Source organism: Callorhinus ursinus, unplaced genomic scaffold (assembly GCF_003265705.2).
Source record: "Callorhinus ursinus isolate GAN/ISIS: 27379988/994484 unplaced genomic scaffold, GSC_fseal_2.0 scaffold55, whole genome shotgun sequence".
In the NCBI taxonomy this organism is placed as follows: Eukaryota; Metazoa; Chordata; class Mammalia; order Carnivora; family Otariidae; genus Callorhinus; species Callorhinus ursinus.
In genome coordinates this window covers 1,388,810-1,413,781 of record NW_027397117.1, presented here as the reverse complement: position 1 = coordinate 1,413,781, position 24,972 = coordinate 1,388,810, and the positions used below count along the sequence as shown (strand labels likewise).

General features: G+C 55.8%; 2 long non-coding RNA genes across 3 annotated transcripts in view; both read left to right on the top strand.

The window, feature by feature from the left end:
* Positions 1-23,326, top strand: part of LOC141371076 (uncharacterized) — a 36,620-nt gene extending 13,294 nt beyond the window's left edge. The window contains exons 3-4 of the long non-coding RNA XR_012375702.1: positions 22,283-22,482; positions 23,144-23,326. This is a non-coding gene — a long non-coding RNA (uncharacterized lncRNA). The remainder of the gene's footprint in view (positions 1-22,282; positions 22,483-23,143) is intronic.
* On the top strand, positions 12,241-16,097 carry LOC141371075 (uncharacterized). Of its 2 annotated transcripts, none has more exons than XR_012375701.1 (3): positions 12,241-12,351; positions 13,325-13,559; positions 16,046-16,097. It is a non-coding gene; the product is annotated as an uncharacterized lncRNA (long non-coding RNA). The 2 variants fall into 2 exon arrangements; XR_012375700.1 differs by lacking the exon at positions 16,046-16,097 and adding an exon at positions 14,046-14,207.
* Positions 23,327-24,972: the final 1,646 nt, after the last annotated feature.

Below are 24,972 nucleotides of genomic sequence, written 5' to 3'. Positions count from 1 at the left end.
CCTGCCACCTCCCTGGGCCTCGGGGTCTTAGTCCGACGGGTCCACCTGTGTTTGCTTTATACACACCTGCGTGTTGCACACCCAGAGGAAGGCACTTTCTGCTCCTTTTTGTCAAACGACCTAAGATCCCTCAGTAAGCATAAGGCCCTGTCACTGGAGGCGTTCCAGCCTGGGGAGGGACAGCCACCAACTGCGGAGGGGACTGCAGCATTAGTGGGGGGTGGACCAGAGGCTGAGCTCCTACATCTGTTGTTGATTTGGGGAATTAAGTGGAGGAGTTTGCAGCTAATAACCGAGCCCCAAAGGGGCTGCGGCTGCCAAGAGGGTACAAATGGGAGGGGTGACCAAGTTTTGATCTTCAGTGCCTTCCTGTTTCTCCTGCTTCTGGAACCCATTGTGGGTCCCCACACACTATCAGTCATTCACACCTTAGTGAGGACGGCTTTCCTGGGAGCCTGGCCTCACACCCTGGAGGAAAAAGTGCTGCCATCTTCAGGCTCTGTGGCCCCAGCCCAGCTTGGGCTGTCAGTCCTGCCCCTGTTCCTCAAGAGCACCAGGGCAGCCTTCTGCTGACACTTCCTCCTGGCTCAGAGGAAGGAGGTGGGCCCCCAGTCAGGGACCCGGCCTGGGTCCTGGATGTCACTTGCTGTGTGATGTTGAGCAATTGCGTTTCCCTCTCTGAGCTCCAGTTTCCCCATCAGTATTAAGGATGCTGAGAACGTGCGTGACTTCCAGGGTCGGTGTGGGCTTGTGGTAATGTGAAGGCGTGTGGGTGCCTCTGCAGGAGGGGACCTCGTGGCCGTGACGGCTCTGGCTGGGGGGACAGTGGGGCTCAGACAGGAGGCTGAACGTGGAAGGGTGATGTGGCTCTGCTGCCCAGCATAGGGGCGGCCAAGGGGCTGCTCATCACGACCTCTCTCCAATGCTCCCTCCTTCCCTTGGGCTGCCTCAGGGCCTTGGCACTTGCTGGGCTCTTTGTAGCCAAGTGCTCCTCCATCCCACCATCCCTTCTGCTGGCTCCATCCTTCCTATCGTCCCAGATTAAATGTCACCTCCTCCGGGAGGCCATCCTGAACTACTCCATCTAACGGAGCTCCCACCCCTCCAGTTACTTTCCGTCGTGTCCACTTATTTCCCTTAGAGTCCTTATCACGTGTAATAATCTCCCTCATCTATTGTTTGTCTCTTCCATGAGAATATAAGGATCTTGTCTCTCCTGCCCATCACAGCATCCTTGCTGTGTCTTGCACATAGTAGGCACTCACTAATAGTTGTTGACTGTGCAAAGGTGTCAATTGATGAACTAATGCATTTATGAGAGCAGATGATGATTTATTGAAGGCCTGCTATGGGCCAAGTGATTACAGATAGCCCACCCTTCCCCCGGGGCCGTAAACGGCATCCTGGAGACTTGTAAAGACTATTCCTGCCTGGGCTCCTCCCCTGGAGATGCTGATCCAGCTGGTCTGAAGAGGGGGCTGAGCATCCTCTAAGCAAATCAGATGTGTTTCCAAGTTTAAGAACCACTGATGTAGTCCTGTGAAAAACAAACAAAACAAAACACACAAAAAAACAACAAAACTGTTTATTTTAAGCTAATTTCAGACATAGGGAAAACTTGCAAAAACAGTTGCAGAATTCCTATGTATCTCTCACCCAGCTTCCCCTATAAAGTTAGCATCTTCTATAACCGCAGTGCGATGCCCCAAAGCAGGAAATTAACATTGGCACAATCCTAAGGAAGTAAACTGCAGATCTTGCTCCAATGTCACTTGATTGTCCCCTACTGTCCCCCTGTGGGCCCAGGACCCTAGCCGGGACCCCACGTTGAACTTCAGCTGTCATTTCTCCTCTGCTCACTAGCAGTTCCTTGGTCTGTCTTCACCTTTATAACCTTGACACTTCGCAAGAGCCCCCGATCAGGTGTTTTGTTGAATCCCCCTCAGTCTGGGTTGCTCCTGAGTTTTCTCGTGATTGGGGCAAGGTTATGCGTTTTAGGGACAATGCCACGGGAACAGTGGTGTGTCCTCGGTGCATCGTGGCTTGATGCCTTGTTACGTTAGCTTCGATCGCTTGGCTGCCGTGTGCGGGCCGTGTGTCTCCTTGTAGAGTTACTGTCCTTCTCCCCTCATTAGTGGATAAATATCTGGGGAGTGATACTTTGAGAAGAGGCAACTCCTGTTTCTCTTTAAACTGTTGTCCATGAATTTCAGCATCCACTGGCGGATCTCCCTTGCAACAGTAATCACCCGGTTGTTTGCTCAAGGGCCGATTTTCTGTTTCCTTCCTTCCTTCTGCAGTATCGATTGGCATTCTGTGCTTATGAGGGCTGTCCTTTGTCCCCGTGCCCTTATTTTTCTCAGTGTGGATGAGTCCCGCTTTTCCTCCCGGTGAAATTTTGTCACCTTGGGGACTAGGCGTCACCACTGAGATTTAGGAATGAGGAACCGTGGTCAGGAGTCTGTGGATCACTCACCCGAGCTCTCATGGCCAGTAAGTGGCTGAGGAGGGCGTCAAAGTCACCCCAGATTCAAGCCCCGTCTATCTTTTAGCCCTGATCACTGCCTTGGCCTCTGAACTGCCTGTCTCCACCCTTGGGCTTGTAATTCCCATTTGTCCCCGCCCTTGACTGCAGAGCACCAGAGTATTTGAAATCCTTCGCGGGGCTCCTCGAGTCCTCTAGATTGAGCTCAAACCTCAAACTCTTTAGCGTGGGTTTAAAGGCCCTTTTGGATGTCACCTCAGGCGCTCCCTCGGGCCCTGTCTCTCCCCATCCTTCTTTTTAGGCTCCAGCAGTGTTTCGCCCCAGGATCTTTGCACATGTTCTCCTGACTGAGACACTCCGCTCCTTTCCTGGCTCATTCTGACTCTTCCTCCAGGGCGCAGAGTCAGGCATGCATCACCCTAGGGATGCCTTCTGAGCCCCCACACCTGTTTGGGGCCTGCTCGGGAGCAAGGGTGCCCCTTGGGCTTCCCTTGATAGTGGCACTTGTCGCCTGCTTTATCTTCCCGGGCCTCTCTGGCTGGACTGTGAGCCCCTCGAGGGCAGGGATTGGGTCTGGGGATCACTAGCATCCGGCACATCAAGGTGTTTGGTTAATATTTACAGAATGGATGAAAAATGGACTCTGAAGCCATTTTCCTTTCTGCAGCCCTGTGTACCTACGGCGAACATGGCAGTGTGCCAGGGACTGTAGAAATTGACAGGAAATTGGAGGGAGAGGAAGTCTGCCTGTAAACCTGAGCTGGAGGAGGGCCCTCGGAGGACTCAGCATTGATGGAATGTCTACCGTCGGCTCGCTTATCTGCCCCACTCCCAGCAGCACCATTCTGTAGGAAAGGAAATGCAGGCTCAGAGAGGTGAAGTTACTTGTCCGGGGTCACACAGCTGGTTAGTACCAGAGCCAAGATTTGAATGCCGGCCCGTGGGACGCCAACATACGGGCATGAGCCACTACCCAACACAGCTTCCTTCTACCCCCTGTGTCAGACCCAGAGCTTCCTTTCGGTCCCAAATCCAGTGGTTTTGCGTGGCTGTTCCCTATGTCATTAATTGCCCTCCAGACCCTGCCTCTTCGGGTGTTTCTGTTACAGTTAAAAGAGCAATAAAACACAGCATAATTGGAAGACAAAGGCGACTGCCTGGCCAGCCCGCCCTAAGGAGCGGAGTGCCAGTAACTTGGGTGTGATCCTACCTGTGATTCATGAAGAGAAATTACAGCCTTCCATGTACAGGTGTGTACAAGCTGCCGGGTGGGGTGCGAGCAAACACGGCATTTAGTGGGGCAGTAAAGCCCAGGCCTGTGGGGGGGGCAGTAAGGCACAGGGAGACGCCCCCCCCCCCCCCCCCCCACTCCGCCTGCCTCCCTCCCCCAGGGAGACACTGTTGATGCAGAGCCCTTTAAAGTTTGCAGAGCGCTCTTGCTGGTGGACAGAGCCGCACCCATGCTGGGGCACGACGGTGAGGGGCTGCGCGCTCAGGGTCAGGGCCCCCACGTGCCAGGGCTGATTCCCTCCCAGGGTCCTGAGATGGCATGCCATCAGGATCAAGGGTCCCAGCCCTGGATAGGTTGTGGCCCAACCGAGGGTGTCTGAAGGGGTGTCCCACCATCTTGATGAATCCCGGAGGGCTTCCTGAAAGAGGTGGGGTGTGGAGAGCCATCTAGGAATTCCTTCTTCCCCATCTAAGCCTTGTCTGTGGCTGGAAGGAAGCCATTTTGAAAGGGAGGAGAGGGACACCCTCCAGGTCCCCACTGAGCACCAGAGGCTTGGCCACCAACCAGGTGTCAGCTGACTGGGCCCTGGGCTCAGAAACTGGCTCCCGCTGGCTTACTTGAGCTCACTGAGATGGCTTCTCTCCCCAAATCAGGGAATCCTCCTCCTTAGCAGGAAGCAGCCTGCACAGAAGGCAGGAGCCAGTGCTAAGCTGATTCCAGGGAGCTGGGACATGGGGCATGCGGGTTGTGTGGGCTGGGGCACCGAAGAGGTCCCTTCTTGATCTAGAGCTGCCCCCAGGGCTCTGGCCACGGGTGCCCTTGCCCTGCAGGTGTGTCCATTGACCCCCAGCCCCGGTCACAGGGTTGTGGGCTTTCTTGCCCACAAATGCCTCCTTGCCTAGAACGTCGGTGGCTCCCCGCTGCCTGCAGCCCTTTCTCCCCAAATAGAGGGGGGCAGAGTCCTGTGGATCTGGGACTTGGTATCTAGGGATAAACAGATCACCAGACAAATACCTGATAAACATCAATGTTTACTTACCTGGCAAGTTATTTATTCCTAGAAAAGCAAGTTGCATTTCCATCCGTGTCCCCGCCTCCCAACCCCCTGCCCCTTAGAGAAACATTTAGTTTCTTGTGAGTCCTTCCAGTATTTCTTTACATAAATGCATAAAGTGGTATGTATTTGCATACCCATGTCCTGTTCTCCTCCTGTTCACCACAGCTGTGGTGAAAGCGCATGCATGTACAGCCTTCCTCACGTGTTCCACGTGTGTCTGTAAATTCCCAGCAGCGGGATTGTCGGGTCACCGGGGTCCGTGCATCTGTAACTGTGATAAGAACGCCTAAATCATCTTTCATCGGGGTTGTATCATTTTGCACTCCCATCAGCGACATAGGAGAGTGTCTGTTTCCCAGCGCGACAGCCTTACCAAGAGGCTGCATTGTCAGACTTTCGGAGTTTTGCCTATCTGATTGGGAAGAAATGGTATCCTTGTTAGAGTGTTTGCATTTCTCTTCACAGGAATGAGGTGGACAATCTTTTCATAGGTTGAAGGGCTGCTTGTATTTCTTTTCCTATTATTATTGACGTAATTTATCATGTTTTCTGGCTTTTCCATTTCAAGTCATTGTTGGAAGAGTGTCCCCATGCCGCGGGTTAATAAAGGGAGTCACTCTGATTGTCTTAGGGTTTCAATTTCTTTTTTTTTTTTTTAAGATTTTATTTATTTGAGGGAGAACAAGAGAGAAAGTGCACGAGTAGGGGGAGGGGCAGAGGGAGAAGCAGACTTCTTACTGAGCAGGGAGCCTGACGCGGGACTTGATCTCAGGACCCCGGGATCATGACCCGAGCTAAAGTCAGACGCTTAACCCACTGAGCCACCCAGGCACCCCTTAGGGTTTCTTGTTTTTTTTTTAAAGATTGTATTTATTTACTTGAGAGAGAGAGAGAGCACAAGTGGGCAGAGCGGCAGGCAGAGGGAGGAGAAGCAGACTCCTCACTGAGCAGGGAGCCCGATGCAGGACTCGATCCCAGGACCCCGAGATTGTGACCCAAGCTGAAGGCAGAAGCTTAACCGACTGAGCCAGCCAGGCACCCCCGCCCCCTTAGGGTTTTAATTTCTACTTCTAAATCATGGATCCCTTTGGAGGTTGTCCTGATGGTGTTCTGGTGAGGCATAGATGCAGCTCAATCGGTCTCCCGGTTGTACCAACACCATTTACTAAAACTCCCATCTCTACCTCCCCGAAATCACCTTCATCCTACTAACTTCCAGTGTGCAGGGGGTGTATTTCTAGGCTTGCTTTCTGTCCCCTTGACCTAACTACTCACGAATGTGGTGAGTAATTTGAAAACGCGTTTTTCTATTAAAACTAAAGCTGTATACTGTGGAGCAGAATGCAAAATTTGCATATATTTTCAAGATAAAACTTGAAAGCTTCAAAGTGATTCTGAGCTTGCCCCCAAGCCTCTTCCCTCTGCAACGCACCTGGTTTCTGCTGCCCACAACTGACCCCGCTCAGGGTGTCAGCCACTCTCTGCCACTAGGAGAACTGCAGTCTAAGTGCCGCTAATAGCTATAAGCTGAGTTGTCGCCTCTTCTGGGAAGTCTTCCTGGCCATCTCCTCACCCCCCAGGCAGAGTTAGCAACTTGCTCAGCATGCACCTGAGCACCCTCCTCTTGCAGCGCCCATTAGCGCTATAATCACCTGTTTACTCGTCTCAGGCTCGAGTCCTCCTGGTCATGAATCAGTCAACATGTTCCTTACTCATTTATAGGGCAATAATCTGGCTGCAGCCCGGGAGCCACGTGCAAAGTGTCTGATTCTTGCAAAGTGTCAATCAGTCCGTGGGCATTTTCTAGTTCCTTCTAGGGTCTCGGTGCTGGATTTCTCTGCTCCTCCCATTGGCCCCACCCCTCAGCCTTGCTGCCGCCTCCCACGGGCTCCATGCAGACCCCCAGCCGGGCCTCCTCACCCTTGGGAGAGGGCTCTGCAGAGTGGCTGAGGGCCCAGACCTCCACCTGTCCTGGCCCCTTGTCCAGGAGAGCTGAAGGGCCACCATCATTCCTTCCTGGACACCTCACTACAGCTCCCCAGGCCTGCCTAGGTTCCCATGTGCCCGGCTGGCATGTCCCCACCCCCACCTTCAGGCCCCCAGCATTTTCATGTACAAGTGCTGAGCCACCAGGATGCAGGTGTGGGGATCTCATCTTGTTGGAGAAGAAGCCCTTTCCTTCATCTTCCAGAGGAGGAAGCTGAGGTGCGGTGGGGAGGGACAGGGGACTAGAACGGGGGCCTCCTGCTTTGCAGGCTGGAGGCAAACCTATGGAGAGGTTTTGGCAGGGGCCCCCCTGCGGGGCCTCCTCAGGTAACCCTGCTTCGCCAGCCAGTGTCCTGGGTCCTGGCAGAGTGTGACCGAGGGCTCAGAGCAGGGTCAGGGCTGGTCCCACAGCAGGACCAGAGACTAGCCGGAGCTGGTTCTGAGCAGGGGCCATGAGGCTGGGGCCAGAAGAAGGGGGCAAGGATGGCGCACAGAATCCCAGTGCAGGAGACAAGAGTCCTGCTCTTCCAGACCCGTCCTTCACCGCCTCCCCGTGTGGCCCGACACCCTCATCTGAAAGACGGGACAGTGACCCGGGCCTGGGCTTCTGCCTGCCTCAAAGGCTGGTGTGTTGAGTAGACAGTGGGCAGGAAGGTGCTCCGGGAGCCAGGAAGCTGGCTCTGGTATGTGGCAGGGCTGCATCATTGGATGACCGCTGTCTGCAGGTCCCCGCAGGGTCCCCAAGAGTCCCCAGAAGAATGGCTCAGTGAGGAGGCTGGAGGGGATGGCTGATTTCATTTCCCTCTCCAGTTAGAGCTGTAAGCAGACGGACTGAGCTTCGGAGGGGGTGAGTTCCCCATCACTGGTAGGGTGAAAGCAAGAGTTAGAGAGATCCCCTGCCGGGAGGCTCTAGAAAAATGCAAGCCTTTGATGCCATTCTGTCCTTTCCAGCCTGGAAAGTCTCTGGCGGTGGCTTTGAAGACTTAACTCCTTTCTCACACAATGTTGTATGTCAAGTATACTTCAATAAAAACATAATAAATTTTACAAAATGATAAAAATAAAATAAATCATGAAAAAGAGAAGAAATCAACACACACATGAAAGAACAAACTTGAGCTCTTAAAAAAAAATAGAAGAGAAAAAGACTTCTTTCCTTTACCCCAGGCTTCAGCGGCACCCCACCTCCAGGCACACAGGGCCCCCTCTGTTCCTGCCAGTGCAGAGCTGGGGGGAGACAGCAGAGCTGGGGACCGGGAACCTTGTACTCACCTGACCCCCGACACCTGACTGAGGGTCCTCCTGGCTCAGTGTGGCCAGTGATGGCAAGGACTCCACTTAGTTACCCGGGGCAGGATAACCAACTCTTTCTCTGCGGGGCCCCCATCCTCTCTCCCAGGTGAAACCCCTCACTCGTGTCTGTCCTGCTGGGAGGCAGTCTCTGGAGTCCAGACAGACACTGGGCTGTGATGGAGGTACCACTGTTATTTAACTCTGATCATGTGGCTCAGAGAAGGAGGACCAGGGAGTGGGTCCTTAACTGACCCCTTTCTTCCCCCTGCACCACCTGCACCAAGCGGAGGCTGGCCCCACCGACCTTGACTTCTGGGGGGCTGTAACCCAAGCACATTCTTGCTCCCCACACTTGGCTCTCTCCGCCTTGTGCTTCCCAGACCCCTCTCTTTCAATCTGGCAGCTCAGCCCTCCCCAGAGGGTAGAGAGCTGTTGTCCCATCCCTCCTGGTCTTCGGGCATTGGCACGGGGGAGTTGGCAGGGGCTTCCAGTCCCAATTCTGTCCCCTCTCTCACAACAGCTATGGATGTCACCCAAAAGGGAAACACACCTTGCATCTCAAGGAGCATCTCAATTTCTCAGAGTGTAGCCCTGCAGGAGGAAAGGCTCTTTCTACAATGTGACTTTGACTCTGACCCTTGCAGAAGAGTTCACGCCTCCATCTAGGCGGGAATGCAAGTGTCTGCCTTGCCGCTCAGCCCCACCGCTCTAACTCGCTCACCGAGGTCCTTAGCCAGAATGGGGAAGCGAACCCCCTGACCCAGGGCCCGAGTCTGGGACAGAGGCAGTGAATGAAACACAGCCATCAACAGCCCGGCCTCTGGAGCCCTCCTGGAGCTGGGTTTGCCAGTGGTTCTGGGACTTTCACAAGCTTTGTGACCTTCGGCAAGTTACTCAGCCTCTCTGAGTCCCAGCCCATCTGCTACCTCCCCGCCCCTCCCCCACCCCGCCCGCCATGCTCTTGGAACATGAGACGAGATAGTGGGTCGGCCACACAGCAACTGCTCAGTAAGCTGGGCTCTGTCACCAGTATCCAGCCCTCGGCCCCGCTCCCCTACACTCCCAGGTCCCTTTCCAGCCCCAGGATACAGCCCCTTCCCCCCACGCCCCCCACCCCCACCCTATTAGAGCCAGATCATAAAACCTCCGGGGGAGGGAGGCTGGTGACATCTTTAGTGGCGACATTTGGGTGAAAAATTCATGACCATCAGTTACTCAAGGAAGAGGGGGGAAAATGAGCCATTTCCACGGCTCAGGAACGTGGCTCTCCCCGGCTGTGAGTCCACAAATCTATTTTATGTGACGAGATCTATAGTCTAATAGAAGGAGCTTATCACAGACTTAAGAAAAAGTGCACAATAATGCGCCACTCTTTCCCCACCTCCCAGCCCGTGAGGCGCCCTCCCGGAACATGAGGGCAGGGGCTCTCCAGGAGCCACGGAGAGTTCAGCAGCCAGAGGAGCCCCGTGGGGGGATGGCTGGGTGGCCCGGGGGTGGGGAACAGGAGACCCCCTCGCCCCACCTTTGTGCTGCCCCTTGGAGGCCACTCCCCCGTCCTCACCACCACGGTGGAAACCTGCCACCCTGTTGTGTCAAAGTCTCTGCCAGGCCTGGGAGTCCCGCAGTGCCGACAAGCCAGTCTGTCTGTCTGTCTGTCTGTCGGCACAAAGGAGGAATGGAGGCTTCCCCTTCTCCTGCTGCCTCTCATCCTGGACAGGAGCAGCCAATTTGAGGGAGGAGTCAGAGGTAGGCAGGTAGGGTCCCAAATCCTCTCCCAGATCCAGGTGCCTTGAGCCCAGGTCCGGGTGGGCCTGGGAAGCTTTGAGAGGAAGGGGCTTGGTGCTTGCGGGGTGGCAGCTCGTCTTTATGGAGCCTTGGTGTGGGGCTCGGGAGGCTGACATTCTGTCTACAGGAAGGCCTGGGGCTGCCTGAGCAGGTGAGGGAGTTCCTGCACTGGGCAGGGCTCACGGTGCTGGGGCCTGACCTGGGGGCATGCATCTGCTGCTGGGTGTGACCCTGGGACAGATCCCAGCCCTGGAGGCGCAGGGCAACTCCACCTCCAGGACCCACAGCATCGCCCCCACCCCACTGGCCCCATCCACCAACCTCTAAGACCCGCATCCCCCCCTGGGTGAGCCAGACTGGGGACCCCAGTGGAGACGTGGACCAATTGTGTGCGTGTGTGCCGCACAAACGAATGAGTGAACAATTGAATGGATGGCTGTGGGCAGCCAGACCCCGGCTTGGTCCAAGCCTTGCCCTCTGTGGGGCACGTGGAGACCTGGAGGGCAGGCCTGCCCAGGGTCTGTTTGCAGGAGGAGCCCGGAGCTTCCCTGGGAATAAAGTCACCTGGGCCTTTGGACGCACACCTTTGGGCGGAGGACGGCGGCTCAGTGCTAGGGGGTAGGGGTGGGGAGGTCATTTTCATTTTACATTTGGTTATTTGGTTAGTTGTTATCGACCTCGTCTGGAAAGGAATTTCACGAGGTATACAGTGATGCAGACAATAGGATGAAAAACAAAAGGAAATGAACCCAAATGAAGTGACGGGGGTGGGGGGAGGGCGGGGGGGGGAAGGAAGCAGTTTGCAGGTCTGGTTGGAATTTCGGGACCATAACCTCTGACCTTCATTCCCTCATCTCTAAAATGGGGATAACAGGGGCGCCTGGGTGGCTCAGTCGTTGGGCGTCTGCCTTCGGCTCAGGTCATGATCCCAGGGTCCTGGGATCGAGCCCCGCATCAGGCTCCCTGCTCAGTGGGAAGCCCGCTTCTCCCTCTCCCACTCCCCCTGCTTGTATTCCCTCTCTCGCTGTGTCTCTCTCTGTCAAATAAATAAATAAAATCTTTCAAAAACTAAAATAAAATGGGGGTAACACAGAACCTTGGATTGTCGCAAGGATCAAATAAGAAACCTGGAAAGCAGGCAACATAGTGATCGATAAGGAGCACTCAAAACATGACCAATGATCAGTCAATAAATAATAATGTTGCTCTGATTATCGCACGGCCTGAGAGCCACTTGCTGGGCCTGACGGTCGGACTCCTAAAGTCCTAGTAGGCCAAGCAGATAGGGAAACTGGATCAGCCTTCATATCCACGGGGCCCTAGGGACCCCAAGCAGCTGCAGGAAGACAGACATTCTTTGCAGGGACTGAGGCCTGGGAGCAAGGCCTTCTGTGCATCCCCATAGGCCGGCACCAGGACAGGTGGAGGGCAGCGTTCTGCACACTTTCCCAACCCAGGGGCATATTGGCAGTCCCCTGCCAGGGGCAGTCGAAGAAAACGCATGCTGAGAGGGCCCAGGCCCCTGGATCTGATCCACAGTCCCTCAGGCTGGCATCATTTGAAATCTGGGGCAGTGAGGGAAATCAAGGCAGTGACCTTGTTTGTGGACAAGTGGGCTGGGGCTGTTGCTTGGCTGTGCCCAGGAGTGCCCAAGGCTCAGGCGAGGCCCACGGGGAAGGGAGGTACAGACTCAGAATTGCTTCCCGAGGGCTCTGGGGCACCGGAACACAAAGGGTGAGTCTTTCTTTGTCCTTCCTCGAGGCACAGCTGGCCTGGTAAGGCCATTGGCTTCCCCACAGCCACCCTGTCTGAGCCCCACACAGTGCAACCTTCACTGAAAAGGTTAGCTCCCCATGAAAGCCGACTGCCACCCTCCCCAGGGCCTCTGTCCACACTTCTGCAGGCCCCTCTCTAGCCTTCCCTGGCCTGGACCTTGATTGGCCCTCTCACTCCAAGACACACCAAACTCCAGCTCCCACGCTCCTCCCATGGTTTCTCCAACTCGCACCTGCCCCTGGGACTTTGCACATGCGGTTCTCGTTGGCAAAATGCATTTCACCTGCATCCTCTCCTTCTGGCTAACTCTCCAGGTATCAGCTCAGAGGTTACTTCCTCTAGGAAGCCTTCGCTGATCCCCAGATTGAGTCAGGCTCCTTCCATGTGCCCCATAGCTCCCCTCCTGCTCTCCTAAGTACACATAGGGCTCCAGGCTAGAACTCCCAGTATCCATGTCACATTCCTTGAGGGTAGCAGCTTTATCTCTAGGCCACACCGTGTCCCTGGTGCCCAGGACAGGGCCTGGCACGTAGGTGTTGTTGAATGACTGAGTGATGTATTGTCAGTTGTGTGGCCACAGGGTGTGGCTCCTTGGCCTGGACTGTGCCAGGTGCAGGCAGGGACAGTGGGGTCTTCTGCAGGCCTCAGCACTCCAGGCACTGATTCGGTAGAGGCTATGACCAGAAACATCATCCCCGCAGTGACCGGGAGCAGTAGAGGGACGAGGGCTCCCATCAGGTGGGAAACGAGAAGATTCTTCCATCCTGGGGCTCCGGGAAGCCAGAGTATCCACGGAGGGAACAGGGCGAAGCAGATGAGGTTGGAGCCCAGGAAGCAGTGTTTTGGGATTGTTACTATAACCTCCTGGTTTTTGTTCCTTGTACTTTTTTTTACACTCCCCAGGTTGGAGTGACCTCTAAACCCGGGTTCCCAGATGCAGGGAGAAGCAGGTTTCAGTGGAAACCAAAGCCAGCAGAGCTGGGAGATCCAGAGAGGGCCCAGGAAGAGGGACAGCCAGCCGGACGCGCGTCAGCCAGAACGGCCCTGTGCGCATCCTCTTTGCGTCCTGGGGTTCTGTGTGTGACTGCACTGGTGAAGCCGGTTTGGTTGCTGGAGCCTGATGCAAAGCCACTGATCTGGTTCAGGGCAGGCAGTTACTGGCTTGCCCCCTGAGGCCGCCCTGCCAGACGCTTGCTTGGGGTGCACAGGACCAGTCCGCATTCGCCAAGTGCATGGTGACTGGGCCGCCACGAGGCTCCGGCGGGAAGTCAGCCACAGCGCTGCGCCCACCCCGGGGGCACCTTTGGCCCCATCCCAGGGCCTCTGCAGTCAGACCCCACAAAGGGGAGGGCGGGGCCGGTAGGACACGGAGAGTGTCCGAGTGTGTGGACTCAGCAGGCTTTGGCTCTAATCCCCATTTAGTAGATATTGCTAAACAAAAGAGGAAAGCCGGCTGGCTGGCTGGCTGGCTATTCTTTAAAAGGGAGTTTTATTAATGTCCAGCAAGGGCACCAGTTCGGACTTCTGGGTAGGGCTAAGGAGGGGCTCAGCCTCTAGCAACAGAGGGCAGGCCCTGATCAGGGGATCGGTTTTGGTGTGTCTGAATGCACGCAGTAAGTGTGTTTGAAGGGGATCACCTTCCTTAAGTAGGTTAAGCATCTCCATTGCGATCCCGAGTAGAGTTTAGCAAGGCCTTTTTTATGTTTTCTAGAGTGTTTGAAGGCCTGCTTTAGCTGAGCCCATGTCCAAATTAGGCCAGCTCCATTCTGGGGCTGCCTGAATTCGTGAGGGGCCCTGCCTTCCAACCTGACTGATGGATCGGTTCTGCCATCGCCGGGGACGGTGTGAACAGACTCTCTGTGGCTTGAGTTCGCGGCTGCATCTCCCTACGTGGAACCTCAGAAACCAGCCCCTCCCATTATTGATGGTCCCCATGGGGCCCAGAGGTGACTGTTAAAATACTGTCTCCTGCAGGGATGCTCTGGGACCAGATAGGCTTGAGGCACCTGTCAGGGAGAACGGGCAGGGGGTGGGGGGAGTCAGCATGGATTTTGGTGCTCGTGTAAGGGAGAGAAGAAATCTAGCATGTGGAAGGGCAGAGGGTCGTGGCCTTCCTTTGCGTGGCCCGGTGGGCCCAGGGGCACGGGGTCGGGGGGCACGAGCACCGAAATCAGCACCCCTAGGTGATCAGGGGCATTACTCCCGGGGACTGGAGGCCGAGCTTTCTTGGCTACACAAGCCAGGTGATGACAGATGCCATGTGGTGGGTGACAAAGCTCAGGGCCCAGCCCGGGACATCTCTGGCTGTGAGTCACTCCCTCCCAGCTGCATTCGACATCACCGTGCCCGGCCCCCTGAGTGAGCATGCGTGTGATTTAAATTCATGGTCCCCTCAAGTCCTCCCTTTTTTCTCTCACTATGTGTGTCCACAGATCTTGGTTTGAGTCTCGTCGCTGCTCTGGTTTGCTGTGTGACCGTGTGGGTTGCCTGGCCCCTCTGCGGTCCGGTCTTATCATCTCCCCTGTCTCAGCTCAGCCGGCTGGAACAGACGCCACAGACCAGCGGCTTAAACAACAGGCAATCTCTTCCTCATGGTTCTGGAGGCAGATATGGTTCTTTGTGAGAGGCGCTTTGGGCTTTATAGGCGGCCACCTCCTGGCTGTGTCTTCATGTAGCCAAACGTGCTCCGTCTCTCTTCCTCTTCTTCTAAGGACACTGATCCCATTGCAGGGTTGGCGGGGGGGATCTCCCCCACCGTCATGCCCTCAGTTGTACCTAATCACATCTCAGGCCCCACCCCAACTGTACCTAATCACTTCTCAGGCCCCACCATCCCCGCACTGGGGATGCTAGAGGGACACATTCAGGCCCTGACATCCCCTAACTGTCCATCTAAAGGCTTCTCTGTAAACTGGGTTTGGTATGAGGTGCAGGATCCCCCATGGAACAGCATCCTGTTGCTGGTGTGGTCCCTGACAGCTGGCTGAGTCCACACGTGTCTGAGCCACAGACCAAGTGAGGCGTTAAGCTCAGGGCATCCTGCCATGGAGGGTCCACTGAAGCCTCCACTTAAGGAGGAGTCATGGAAGGCTTCCTGCAAGAGGTGGTGCAGGTGGGCCTTCAGGGACGAGGCCTGGAAAGACATCTTTCCTGGCAGGATGATCAGCCCCTGCAAAGGCTGGCCTCAGAGGGACAGAGGTGGGGCCCAGAGTCAGGAAGTCTGGGAGTGGCCTATCACCCACGCCTCGGGGGTTAGTCTCAGGCAGGGAAAGAGGGGCTCGTCACAGACAGCGAGGGTCCGAGGCCCCCCTGGAGCATGGCAACCTTAGGCGTCATCAACCCCCTGTGTGACCTCAGGTTCTCTGAGCCCCGGCTGCCTTGTGGTCTGTAAACCACGCAGAATTGTTGGGAGAATATAGGAAAGAAGCCTTTTTTGCACGGTGCCTGGCACAGGGTGGGGTCCATATGTGTTGTTCATGCCCTGTCTCTTCCTCACAGGAATCGAATTAACAAGGGGTGGGGATTGGGCAATTTTGCCAAGGAAGGGAACATGATCTTCCTGTTCTGGGGGTGCAGGTGTGGGGGGGTCCAGCAGCCGCTCATTTTAGGCTCTGAGCTATAGCCCGTGCTGTGGTGAGGATGCTGAGGGACACAAACACGCGGCAACTGAGGGGCCAGAGGCAGTGGTGAGGTGATCCCAGGGAGATATGAAGGGGAAACTGAGGCACCGTTGCTTGCCGAGCACAGGGTCTGTGCCAGGAGTTACTCTGACCTCATCTACTCTGTGGACGGGGACCAATCCCACTTTATAGATAGAGAAACGGAGGCTCAGAGAGAGGAAGCCCCAACCCAGACTCTCAGGCTCTTCTCCCTCGCCAAGCTTCCTATTTAACCACCTCTGCGCTGTGCCCCAGGAGCCCGGTCGTCTTGTGGGGTCTGCGCCACGGGAGGGCCAAAGGAGCCACCCAGGGGGGAAGAGGGGCCAGAGTAGGGGTGGTGGAGGGGGCCCAGGGGCTGTGCCCTGAGGCCCAGCCCGAGCCTGGGGCTGGACGGGAGCGTGGGCCGGGGTCTGGGGACATGGGGCCCCGGGTGTGAGCAGCCGCCTGGGAGAGGTCGGCTGGGCACCTGGGCTCTCCGGCCCTTACCCTCCCCCGGCGACGGCCCGTCCCTCCGATCCTCGTTAGCGCGGCGCCACCTAGCGGCTCTCTGGGGAAGCGGCGGCGCGACCTCATCCCGGCCGGCGGGCTGGGTCCCAAGTTCCTCGAGTTCCTCTGCGCCCCCAGGGGAGAGAAAGGAGGAGTGTCCCCCCCCCCCCACCTCGTCCAGAGGAGCAGGCGGTGACACCTGACACTTAAGGGGCGGAAGGAGTGGAGGCAGAGCTGGAGGAAAGCAGGCTTTGACCTTGACGCTGGTCCCTCCTGTTGGCCCCTAGCTCAGCGTGTGGAGGAAGCCGGAGGAGGGAGAAGTCCGGAAGGGCAGGCAGGAAGAAACACCGGAGGTTTCGGTGGTCCAAGGGCCTAGGATTGAGCGGGAACCCAGTACTCCTGGAACCTCAGTGGGAGGCAAGGCCGTGCACACCTGCTTCATGATGTTGGGGGCATTAGCATGGTGGTGGTGTCTGTGCATCTGTGTGAGTGTGTAGGGCAGTGAGCCTGCCCTCCATGCCGTGCACCCCCTCCTGGGGCAGCTCGAGCCCTCCTATGTCCCCAGCAAGCTGCTCCCAGGTGGGGCCCCTTCTGTCCCCACCCCAGCCCCAGCCCACAGTCCCACCGTCAGCACGGCTCGGGCTGTGGCCGCTGAGGGAAATTACTCCTTACAGCTGGACATGGAGGCCCCCCAGCTTCACAGCCTCAGTCTCTTCAGGTGGAAAATCTGAGGACATTCAGCAGCCATGTGCTGTGTGTTTTAAAAAGTCCGGTGCATGAGGACGAGGGTGTTTCTTCTGCTGTGTCCGGGGCCTGGAAAAGTCCAGAACCTGATGCTCCAGACCCCGAAGGAGGAGGCCTGGAGACCCATGCTCCGTGAGCACCCCACTCTGGGAGTCTGTCTGCTGGAGAGGAAGGGACGTGTCAGCCCGTGAAACAGTAATGGCGGAGGAAATTGGAGGATGGTGACCACAAATGTGACAAGTATTGTTTGTCCTTTCGTATGTGATGCCCTTCCCGGGAGTGATCAGGCCACAGATGTCCACGACAGAGGGGGAGGGGGCTCCCACTGGCTGAGGACCATTAGCTCAGCCCCCAGTGTGGGTATCTCCTTACAGAGGCAGGGACTGAACCTCAGCGAGGTTATATAAGCTCCTTGCCCAAGGTCCCCCTGCTTCTAAGTGACAGAGGGAGGATTCGAGCTGGCTTGACTGACGCCAGGGCTGTGTAGATGCCTGATAGCAGGAGGGCCAACCAATATGGAGGGCATGGTGGGGCATGGTGGGGCCTGGGTGTGCCTCAGAGTGGCCCCAGCTGGTGCCTGTTGCCCAGGCACCCGGCCACCGCTCCCAACTGGGGTGTCACGCGTGGACAACGGATCTGTGCTTGGGCCTTCGGCTCTCGGTTTTGGCAGGAGTCTGGGAGTGGGGTCTTACCCCTCTGAGCACTGTTCTCCCACCCGCCATGATGTGTCAGCCCACAGGGAGAGACTTTCTTAGAGCTTATCCAGGGACAGGCATCTCTGTCCTTCGCTCTGATAACAACTCCCAGTTTCCTCCAGGGAGGCAAGAGGCCCTCCTGGAAACCAGCAAACGTTTTTTTTCCACCCGTCCCGCTTCCCAGCGATTCCCTCTCTAACTTCCTCCTCCTTCTGCACCCCAAGTGCTGGGACTGGCTCCTAGGGTCCTCGCTGTCTTCCCCTAAGAGATTGGCTAGCTCCTCCCCCAGGGCCCCAGGGAGACCCACAGTGTGGGCCTAACAGGGGCCACACAGAGTCCTGAACCAGGGGAGGAGACCAGGGAGGGGAGGACTTTGCTTCTACTTTCTTATCTGGGAGGAGGGTGTTGACTCCAGAAAACTCTGACCACCAGTACCTTTGTGGTGGGGGCTTGGCCTGTGGGATTGCGGCTCCTGCCCTGGGCCTCTTGCTCTTCCTGGCTGCCCCCGGGTTCTGGCCAGCCTCTCTGACCTCCATGTTCCTTCTCAGCTTCCTCTCCTGAAAGATGGGTTTAGCGAGAGGACCAAGTGCTGGGTGCTGGGGGTTACTTCTGCCCTCTCTGCTCTGGCTCTCCATCAGATCTCCTTGCATCTCATTCTTGCTGCTCCCAGTCCTTTGCCAGGCAATTTCCCTGCTGGGGCCTCTCCTTAACCAGATTTGAAAAACTGAGACTGGTAGTATCAAAAGACAGGTAGGGAAACTGAGGCTTAGGGAAGAAATTGATCTACCTAAGGTCACACGTCAGTTGGCAGGTGAGTTGGGCCAGAACCCAGAACCCAGAACCCTGAACCCTGGGCCGTGTTCCCTTGCTGGGGACAACTAGGAAAGGGGTCCTAGGAAATATCTCTCATCCTTGTCCCAATCAACCCCTCCAAACGGTTTTAGTTGTCTCAAGTGTGAGCATATCTGTTTTTAAAAACAACATAGAAGTTTACTTCTCGCACACAAGCAGTCCAGGGCTTATCTGGCAGCTCTACAGTGTCATAGGGACAGCGTCCTTTCATCCCTCTGGACTGCCATGCTCAAAGGTGACTTCCATCTTTGAGTCCAAAAAGGCTGCCACAGCTCCTGCCATCATTTCTACACCCTAGCCAGTGGCAAGGAGGAAAGAAGAAGGGGGAAAGCTTAAGCCTTTCTTTTTTCTTCTTTTTTTTCAATTTAAAAAATTGCGTTAAAATACACATAACATAAAATTGACCATCTTGGGGAGCCTGGGTGGCTCAGTCGTTAAGCGTCCGCCTTCGGCTCAGGTCATGATCCCAGGGTCCTGGGATCGAGCCCCACGTTGGGCTCCCTGCTTGGCGGGGAGCCTGCTTCTCCCTCTCCCACTCCCCCTGCTTGTGTTCCCTCTCTTGCTCTCTCTCTCTCTGTCAAATAAATAAAATCTTAAAAAAAAAAAAATTTACCATCTTAACATTTGAAGTGTACAGTTCAGTGCTATTAGGTACATTCATATTATTATGCAACCAGATGATGAAGGTATTTTCTGGAAAAAATTGGGGCTCAGAGAGGGTGTGTTGCTCAAAGTCACACAGCATATGAGTGACTTTTGACTGTAAGGCCTGCCTTGGGGGCTTCTGCCAGAGCTGGGTGTCACTTCTCATTAGCTAGGTGGTCATGTGAGGAGTATGGGATGTAGAGTGGGGTCCCAAGGTGCCCTTCACCCCCAAGGCGATGAAGAAGCCCATCTGGGGCCTCCACCCATGGGATGCTGGGCTGGGAACTTCCACCCAGAGCTCACAGGGCTCACATGAGTACCCCACCTTCCCCTCTGTCCGCTCCCCAGAAGCTTTAAGATGCTGGGAAAAAGAGGAACGCCTTAGTAATGAGGGACTCTAATTGGATTTTCCCCAGGATTGGTGTGCAGAGCTTACTACTGAATGATTTACTGGCCCAGGCCAGAGTGGTGTTGGCGATGTCCCAAGTGTGTGTGTGTGTGTGTGTGTGTGTGTGTGTGTGTGTGTGTGTGCGCATGCGCGCGTGCTTGTCAGTGCCTGGTGTGAGCGCAGATGCACGTGTCTCTGTGCGCACGCGGGTGTGTGCCCCGCACGTTCAGAAGCGCCACGAGCAGCTCGGGACCCAGAGGGCTCTGTGCAGGCGGGGCCCCCACCTCTCCGAGGGGGGACCCAGGGGCCCGCAGCAGTGAGCGGGGAAGGCGGCTGCCAGCCAGGCCCAGCGAGGAGCTGTGTCTGGGGTGGTGTGTTGTAACTGGCAGCCTGGCATATGAGTCACCGGCCAAATTAACTCAAGTTTCCTTTGGGGAAAAATGTAATCAGTTATTGCCCTCTGTTCCATTTTAGCAAATTAACTCGTCCAGTTTTTTATTTCTATTTTTTTAATGTGGGGAGGGGTGAGGGGGTTGGGAACAGAGGGTGGTGGAGGCCGGGGCCGGAGCCGAGCAGCTGCTCCGACAAGGCCCCGGGAGCTGCTCAGCACAGACTTGGAGGGAAGTGGGGTCCTGGCTGAAGCAGGGGGAGCGGGGGCCGCTGCTCCTGCAGGCTGACGTGGCCTCGGGTCCTGCCGGGACCCGGGGAGGTGGAAACGCATATTTGAGGAAGAACTTCACTACCCCCTGAGCATGTTTCCCGGACACTTTTTCTGTGCCCACCAACTGGAAGGGCGTAACAGCCCCACTGGGAGCAAGTGGGGGAGGATTCCTGGGGCCTGAGCAGGCCTCCTGGGGCAGATTGTCCCAGTGCCAGAAGACACCAGTCTGGAAGCTTCCGCCAGGCCTTCCTATGTGAGAGTGACCACACTGCAGTCACAGGCACAGTGCGGCCCGGCCTGCGGTCCCAGGGCTTTCATGTTCATACATCTACCTCTGAGGTATTGCAGACCCCTGACACAGAGGAGGGGTCTTGACCCTCTGAGAAGTGACACAGTGACACCAGACCCTGCTCCCTTCCCCTCTCAGCCAGGCCATATGTTCCTTCCCCCTCAAATGTTGGGGGATACAAAAGGTATTTGATCTTCAAGAGCCTGAGTGTGCCCTGATTCAGCCCCCGGGGCCTGTGGGGCGACCACTGTCTCTGGTTGTGGTCCGGGGTGCATGTCCTGGCTCTCCTATGAGGTCCACTCCTCTGTTGACATCAGGCTCTGTCATGGCCCAGGCCTTACCAGCTTAGGTTCTGCTGTCTCTGAGAAGTCCAAACTGTTCCCAGCCCATGTACACTCCCCCACTCTCCTCCCACCTCCCATTGCTCAGTACCATGATATGCTGTCCCAGGTGCCAGGTTCGTGTCCACTGTGGGCATGGAAAAACGTCCCAGCGTGCATGGGATGTTGGGTAGGGTGGGCAGTCTGAGCAGAGGGCAAAGGTGAAGTCTGCGCCCAGCCGGGTCCCTGGCCTGGGGTCTGGTCGATGGGGAGGTGGCCGCAGGCAACACCTGGGGCTGGCATCGGGCCTGAGGAGCTGTGGGATCCCGAGGTACCAGTCCCTCTGACTGGAGCCTGGGTTACAGGGAGGCATGGCTCAGCATGAGCATGGCGGTGCCCTGGGAGGCAGGGCCTACTTTCTGGCCATGAGGAAGGGGCTCTCGTGCAGGCAAGTGGTCTTGGCCAGGAAGGAGAAAGCAGCATGGCTGTGCCATTGATAGCAGAGAAAACGGGGGACTCACAGGGGACACGCCAGGGTGCTTCTAGGTTCTGGGTGAGGTTTAGAGGAGGGAGGTCCTACATCAGCAGGGCTGAGAGTCAGGGAGATTGACTTACTACAGGGAACTGGCTGGGGAGGCCCGGGAAACGCTAGACATAAGAATTCCAAGGGTGAGGGGTGCCTGGGTGGCTCAGTCGTTAAGCGTCTGCCTTCAGCTCAGGTCGTGATCCCAGGGTCCTGGGATCGAGTCCAGCACCGGGCTCCTTGCTCAGCGGGAAGCCTGCTTCTCCCTCTCCCGCTCCCCCTGCTTGTGTTCCCTCTCTCGCTGTCTCTCTCTCTCAAATAAATAAATAAAATCTTAAAAAAAAAAAAAAAAGAATTCCAAGGCTGAGTGTTCCTTGAGCGGTTTGTATGCAACATTTCAGTGGGTCTTCCCAGTGAGCTTACAATGTGGTTACGGCTTTTACGCCCATTGTAAAGCTGAACAAACTGAGGTTTACGGGGCAGCAAGGCCACCCTGAGACTGTGCAGGCCACCTGTGTCTTTGTGGCTTCCTGGGTGAGTTCACCTCCCTAATGCAGCTGTGAGCCCGGGGGCTGGGCATGACCCTCAGAACTTTGGGAGCTTTTTGTCCCCTGACAGAGGCCAGGCGGCTGCACAGTGGCCCGTAGAGACCTGGATCTTCTCTGCCGGGGTGCTGGAGGCCAACAGCTGGGGTGTGGTGAGGGGTAGCCGGTGTGGGTGTTCACCGCCCCGGGAGATGGCCTCACAGCCCTCCCTGTCCCTAGGGTGCTCACGGCACTGCAGTTTGGGCGGCTTGGGCTCCCGGCCGGGGGGGGTGCTGGGCTCCCTCTGTGCCCGGCAGGTGCCTGACTTCCTGAGTGGGCGGACTGGGGGAGGGGAAGGAGCGAGGATCCCTTCCGCACACCCTGGCTGCAGGCTCCGTTCAAGCAGTGTTGGGTGTGTCTGCAAAGTCCCGCTGCTGCCGTCACCAGGGTGCGACAGTGGGGCAGGAACTGAAGTGCCCACCGTGGGGCCAGCCTGACCTCTAGGTGATTGTTTGTCACCAAGCCATTCGTGGGTGGCATCCGACGGTCAGAGCAATGCAGGACGACCTTGGGAGCAGCTTGTCCAGGGGGCTCCCTGGGGGTGTCTCAGATGTGTGTTGGGGGGGACACTTGGTGGTCACAGTGCTGGGATGGAGGACTGGTACCTGGTGGGCAGGGATGCCCGGGGCTCTCTAATGTCCCGTGGGCCCCGTGGCCCCACTCTGTGAAAGATGATTCCCGCCTCCCACACACACCGCTGGTGTCCCGCCAGACGTTCCTATGGGTGAAAAACTTGCTTAAAATGGTCCGAGCCTAGAACTGGACTCTGTTTTACATAACACACAGCATTTCTTCTTCTTCTTCTTTTTTTCTTTCTGCACAGTCTTAACAAAAACGGAGTCTCCAAGACGCACTGCCACAGCGAACATTGAGGAGAGATTGTCTTTTGTTCTGTCTCAGGATCTTACTGAGAGTGTCCACTGTCCCAGACACGTCTTCCCCAGATGCAAGGCTGCTCGGGGTACTTGAGTGTCTGGTGTTGCCTCACGGTACCAGCCTGTGTTTGGAAAGGTCACATTCGTGGTGAGTAGACGAGCTGGTGCCCCAATTCCACTCCTTCACTTCGACCTCTGGGTACACGTGCCGAAGCATTTAATTCAAAATGTGGTTTGATTATATAGCACGTTCCTTTTATTTCTCCTTGATATCACAAGTGAAGGCATTATTATATTGATTTTTAAAGTTATACCTGCGAATAGGTCATATTGTCAGTTCACGTCATTTCTGGAGAGAGAGGGAGGTGCCACCAAGCATCTGTTATAGGACAGAAATGCTGGGTCCTCCATTTCATGGATGGGGAAACTGAGTCCAGGAAGGCCCCGTGACCTGCTGGCTGTCTCCTGATTTCAGGCCCGGGGGCTCTTTCTGCTTCCTCAATGGCCCGTGGCCACCCTCCTCCTTGGCCCGTTTTCTCATGACAAGCCCTGCTCCCCATTATAAAGGGGGAATGAAAGGTTTTTAAAAAACACTTCGACTTTTGTTTGTCATGTGATAGAAACTTCCTGAAAAGCCAGCGAGGCCCCGGGCTGTATGGACCCAGCAGTCTGCCGGTGTCCGGGGCCTCTCTGGGCTGTGCCCTCCGCTAACTCCGGCCACACTCCCTCTGGGCCGGGCTGGAGCCGGGGGTGGGACCAGATGACCTCCTGTGACCTCATCTAGCCAACACTATTTTCTCCCTTTCTAGATTGTTTTTCCAATCACCCAGTGAATCTGAGTGAGACTCTCTCTCTTCTTTCGATGACTACCTTTCAACTCAAGTTATGGTTTTATAAATAATATATATGGCAAGTCAGTGCTGGGGAAAGGACATCCATTCGGCTCTGAAATATTTATGGCCTGGAGTGTCTGCTTACTTTTCTTTGGAGTCATTTTTTTTAGCACGGCGTGCCAGAAAGCGTGACAGCCCAGGACATCTTCGGGGGCGGCAGCACGGATGGCCCTTCCAGCCAGGCTGCGGGGCCCATCCATCCTGCGACCGACTGGGGAGGTGGCACCTCTGCCCGGGGAGCCCTCCCGAGCCCAGACCTCCTAAATTATCTCAGGGAAGGCTCTGCTCCGGTGACAAGAATCAGCACCACTGCCTTCGAAACAGACGTTGCTTTCCAGTGTGTGGTTTGAATTATAACAGACCCTACGTCCGAGCTTTACTCAGATACGCTTTTGAATCCTTGGGCCTCTCCTGGGAGGTGTGCACTTGCACCCTCATTTTCCAGGTGGGGAAACTGAGGCTCATCAAGGTTAAGGAATTTCTCAAGGTCAATGCCATCATCCAGTAGGAGCCTGGATTTTCACCCAGCCTGGCTGACTTCTTATTTCAATCTTTTCTCCTTATACCAGGCTGCTGCCCAGCCTCATCACTTAGCTGCAGCTGGGGGCCAACGAATGGATTGCAGATCACTTTCTGCGGCTGCGCGTGCCTGTCTGCAATGGTTTGAAATGCTAGGGGCCTTGGATCTGGGAATAGCAATCTGCACCAAACAGCCGGGCTTGAATCCCAGTCCTGAGGCAATGGATGCATTCCTGCATGTGCTGAAGTGGGGCAGATGGTGCTAGAAAGACCCATAGAGTCATCTTGTCCGACTTCCCATGTTACAGGTGGGAGATGAAGAGCCTGGCAGGGGTAGGAATTTGCCCAAGGCCACAGAGACAGCTGGAGCCCATTGGTCACAATGGTGGCTCTTGGAGTCCAGTCATCTGGTCAACCTCATCTCCCTCCTATTACCCTTCTCCTTCCAGAGGAAAACCAACACTTGGAGGGGGAAAAGCTTGATCAGCATCACGCAGTAGATGAATATAGAGCTGTGTACTTCCTGGGTTTGGCTGAAAATCCACGAGGGAGTTAAATAATTTTGAGACTGTGCTTGAGGAAAAAAGAATTCCAGGGCATTTCTAAACTAATTGGACCATGGAGTGGGCTGTAGTTAATACATTATAGATATTTAATCAATGATCGGACTGAGTAGCGAAGCCAGGAAGATCTCACACCATTTCTCCACCTGGAAGGACGATTTCCTATAGGAAAAAGACGCTTATATTCCTGATAGTTGGTGACTCTAGGCACCCCGAGGGCAGGGCTGGTGCTCTGTCATAACTGGGGCAGGCAACAGAGCATAGTTGTGAAATCAGTCGGGGATAACATTTCTGAAAAAGTCCAGCTCAGCCCTGAGCCAGAGGGAACTGTCGGGCTGTTCTGCCTTTGGCCTGGTTCTCCCATGCTGCCCCTGCTGTAGGAAACCCCCCTGTGGTAGATAGTGTTCAAAGACGGCCCCCTCAGTGAGCCCCCTTCCTGGTGTTCATGCCCTCCTATTGCCCTCTCCCCTGAATACGGGCTGGCCCTGTATGCACCAATAGAATGTATTGGATGTGACCGAGTGACTTCCAAGGCCACGTCAGAAAATCCTTCTCTGAGATGAACCCTCCACACCAGCTAAGAAGCCACCACCAAGATCATGTGCAGATATGGTGAAAAGCCAGGGCCTGTGGAAGGAGACTCTCCTTGCCCTTCCCTCTGGA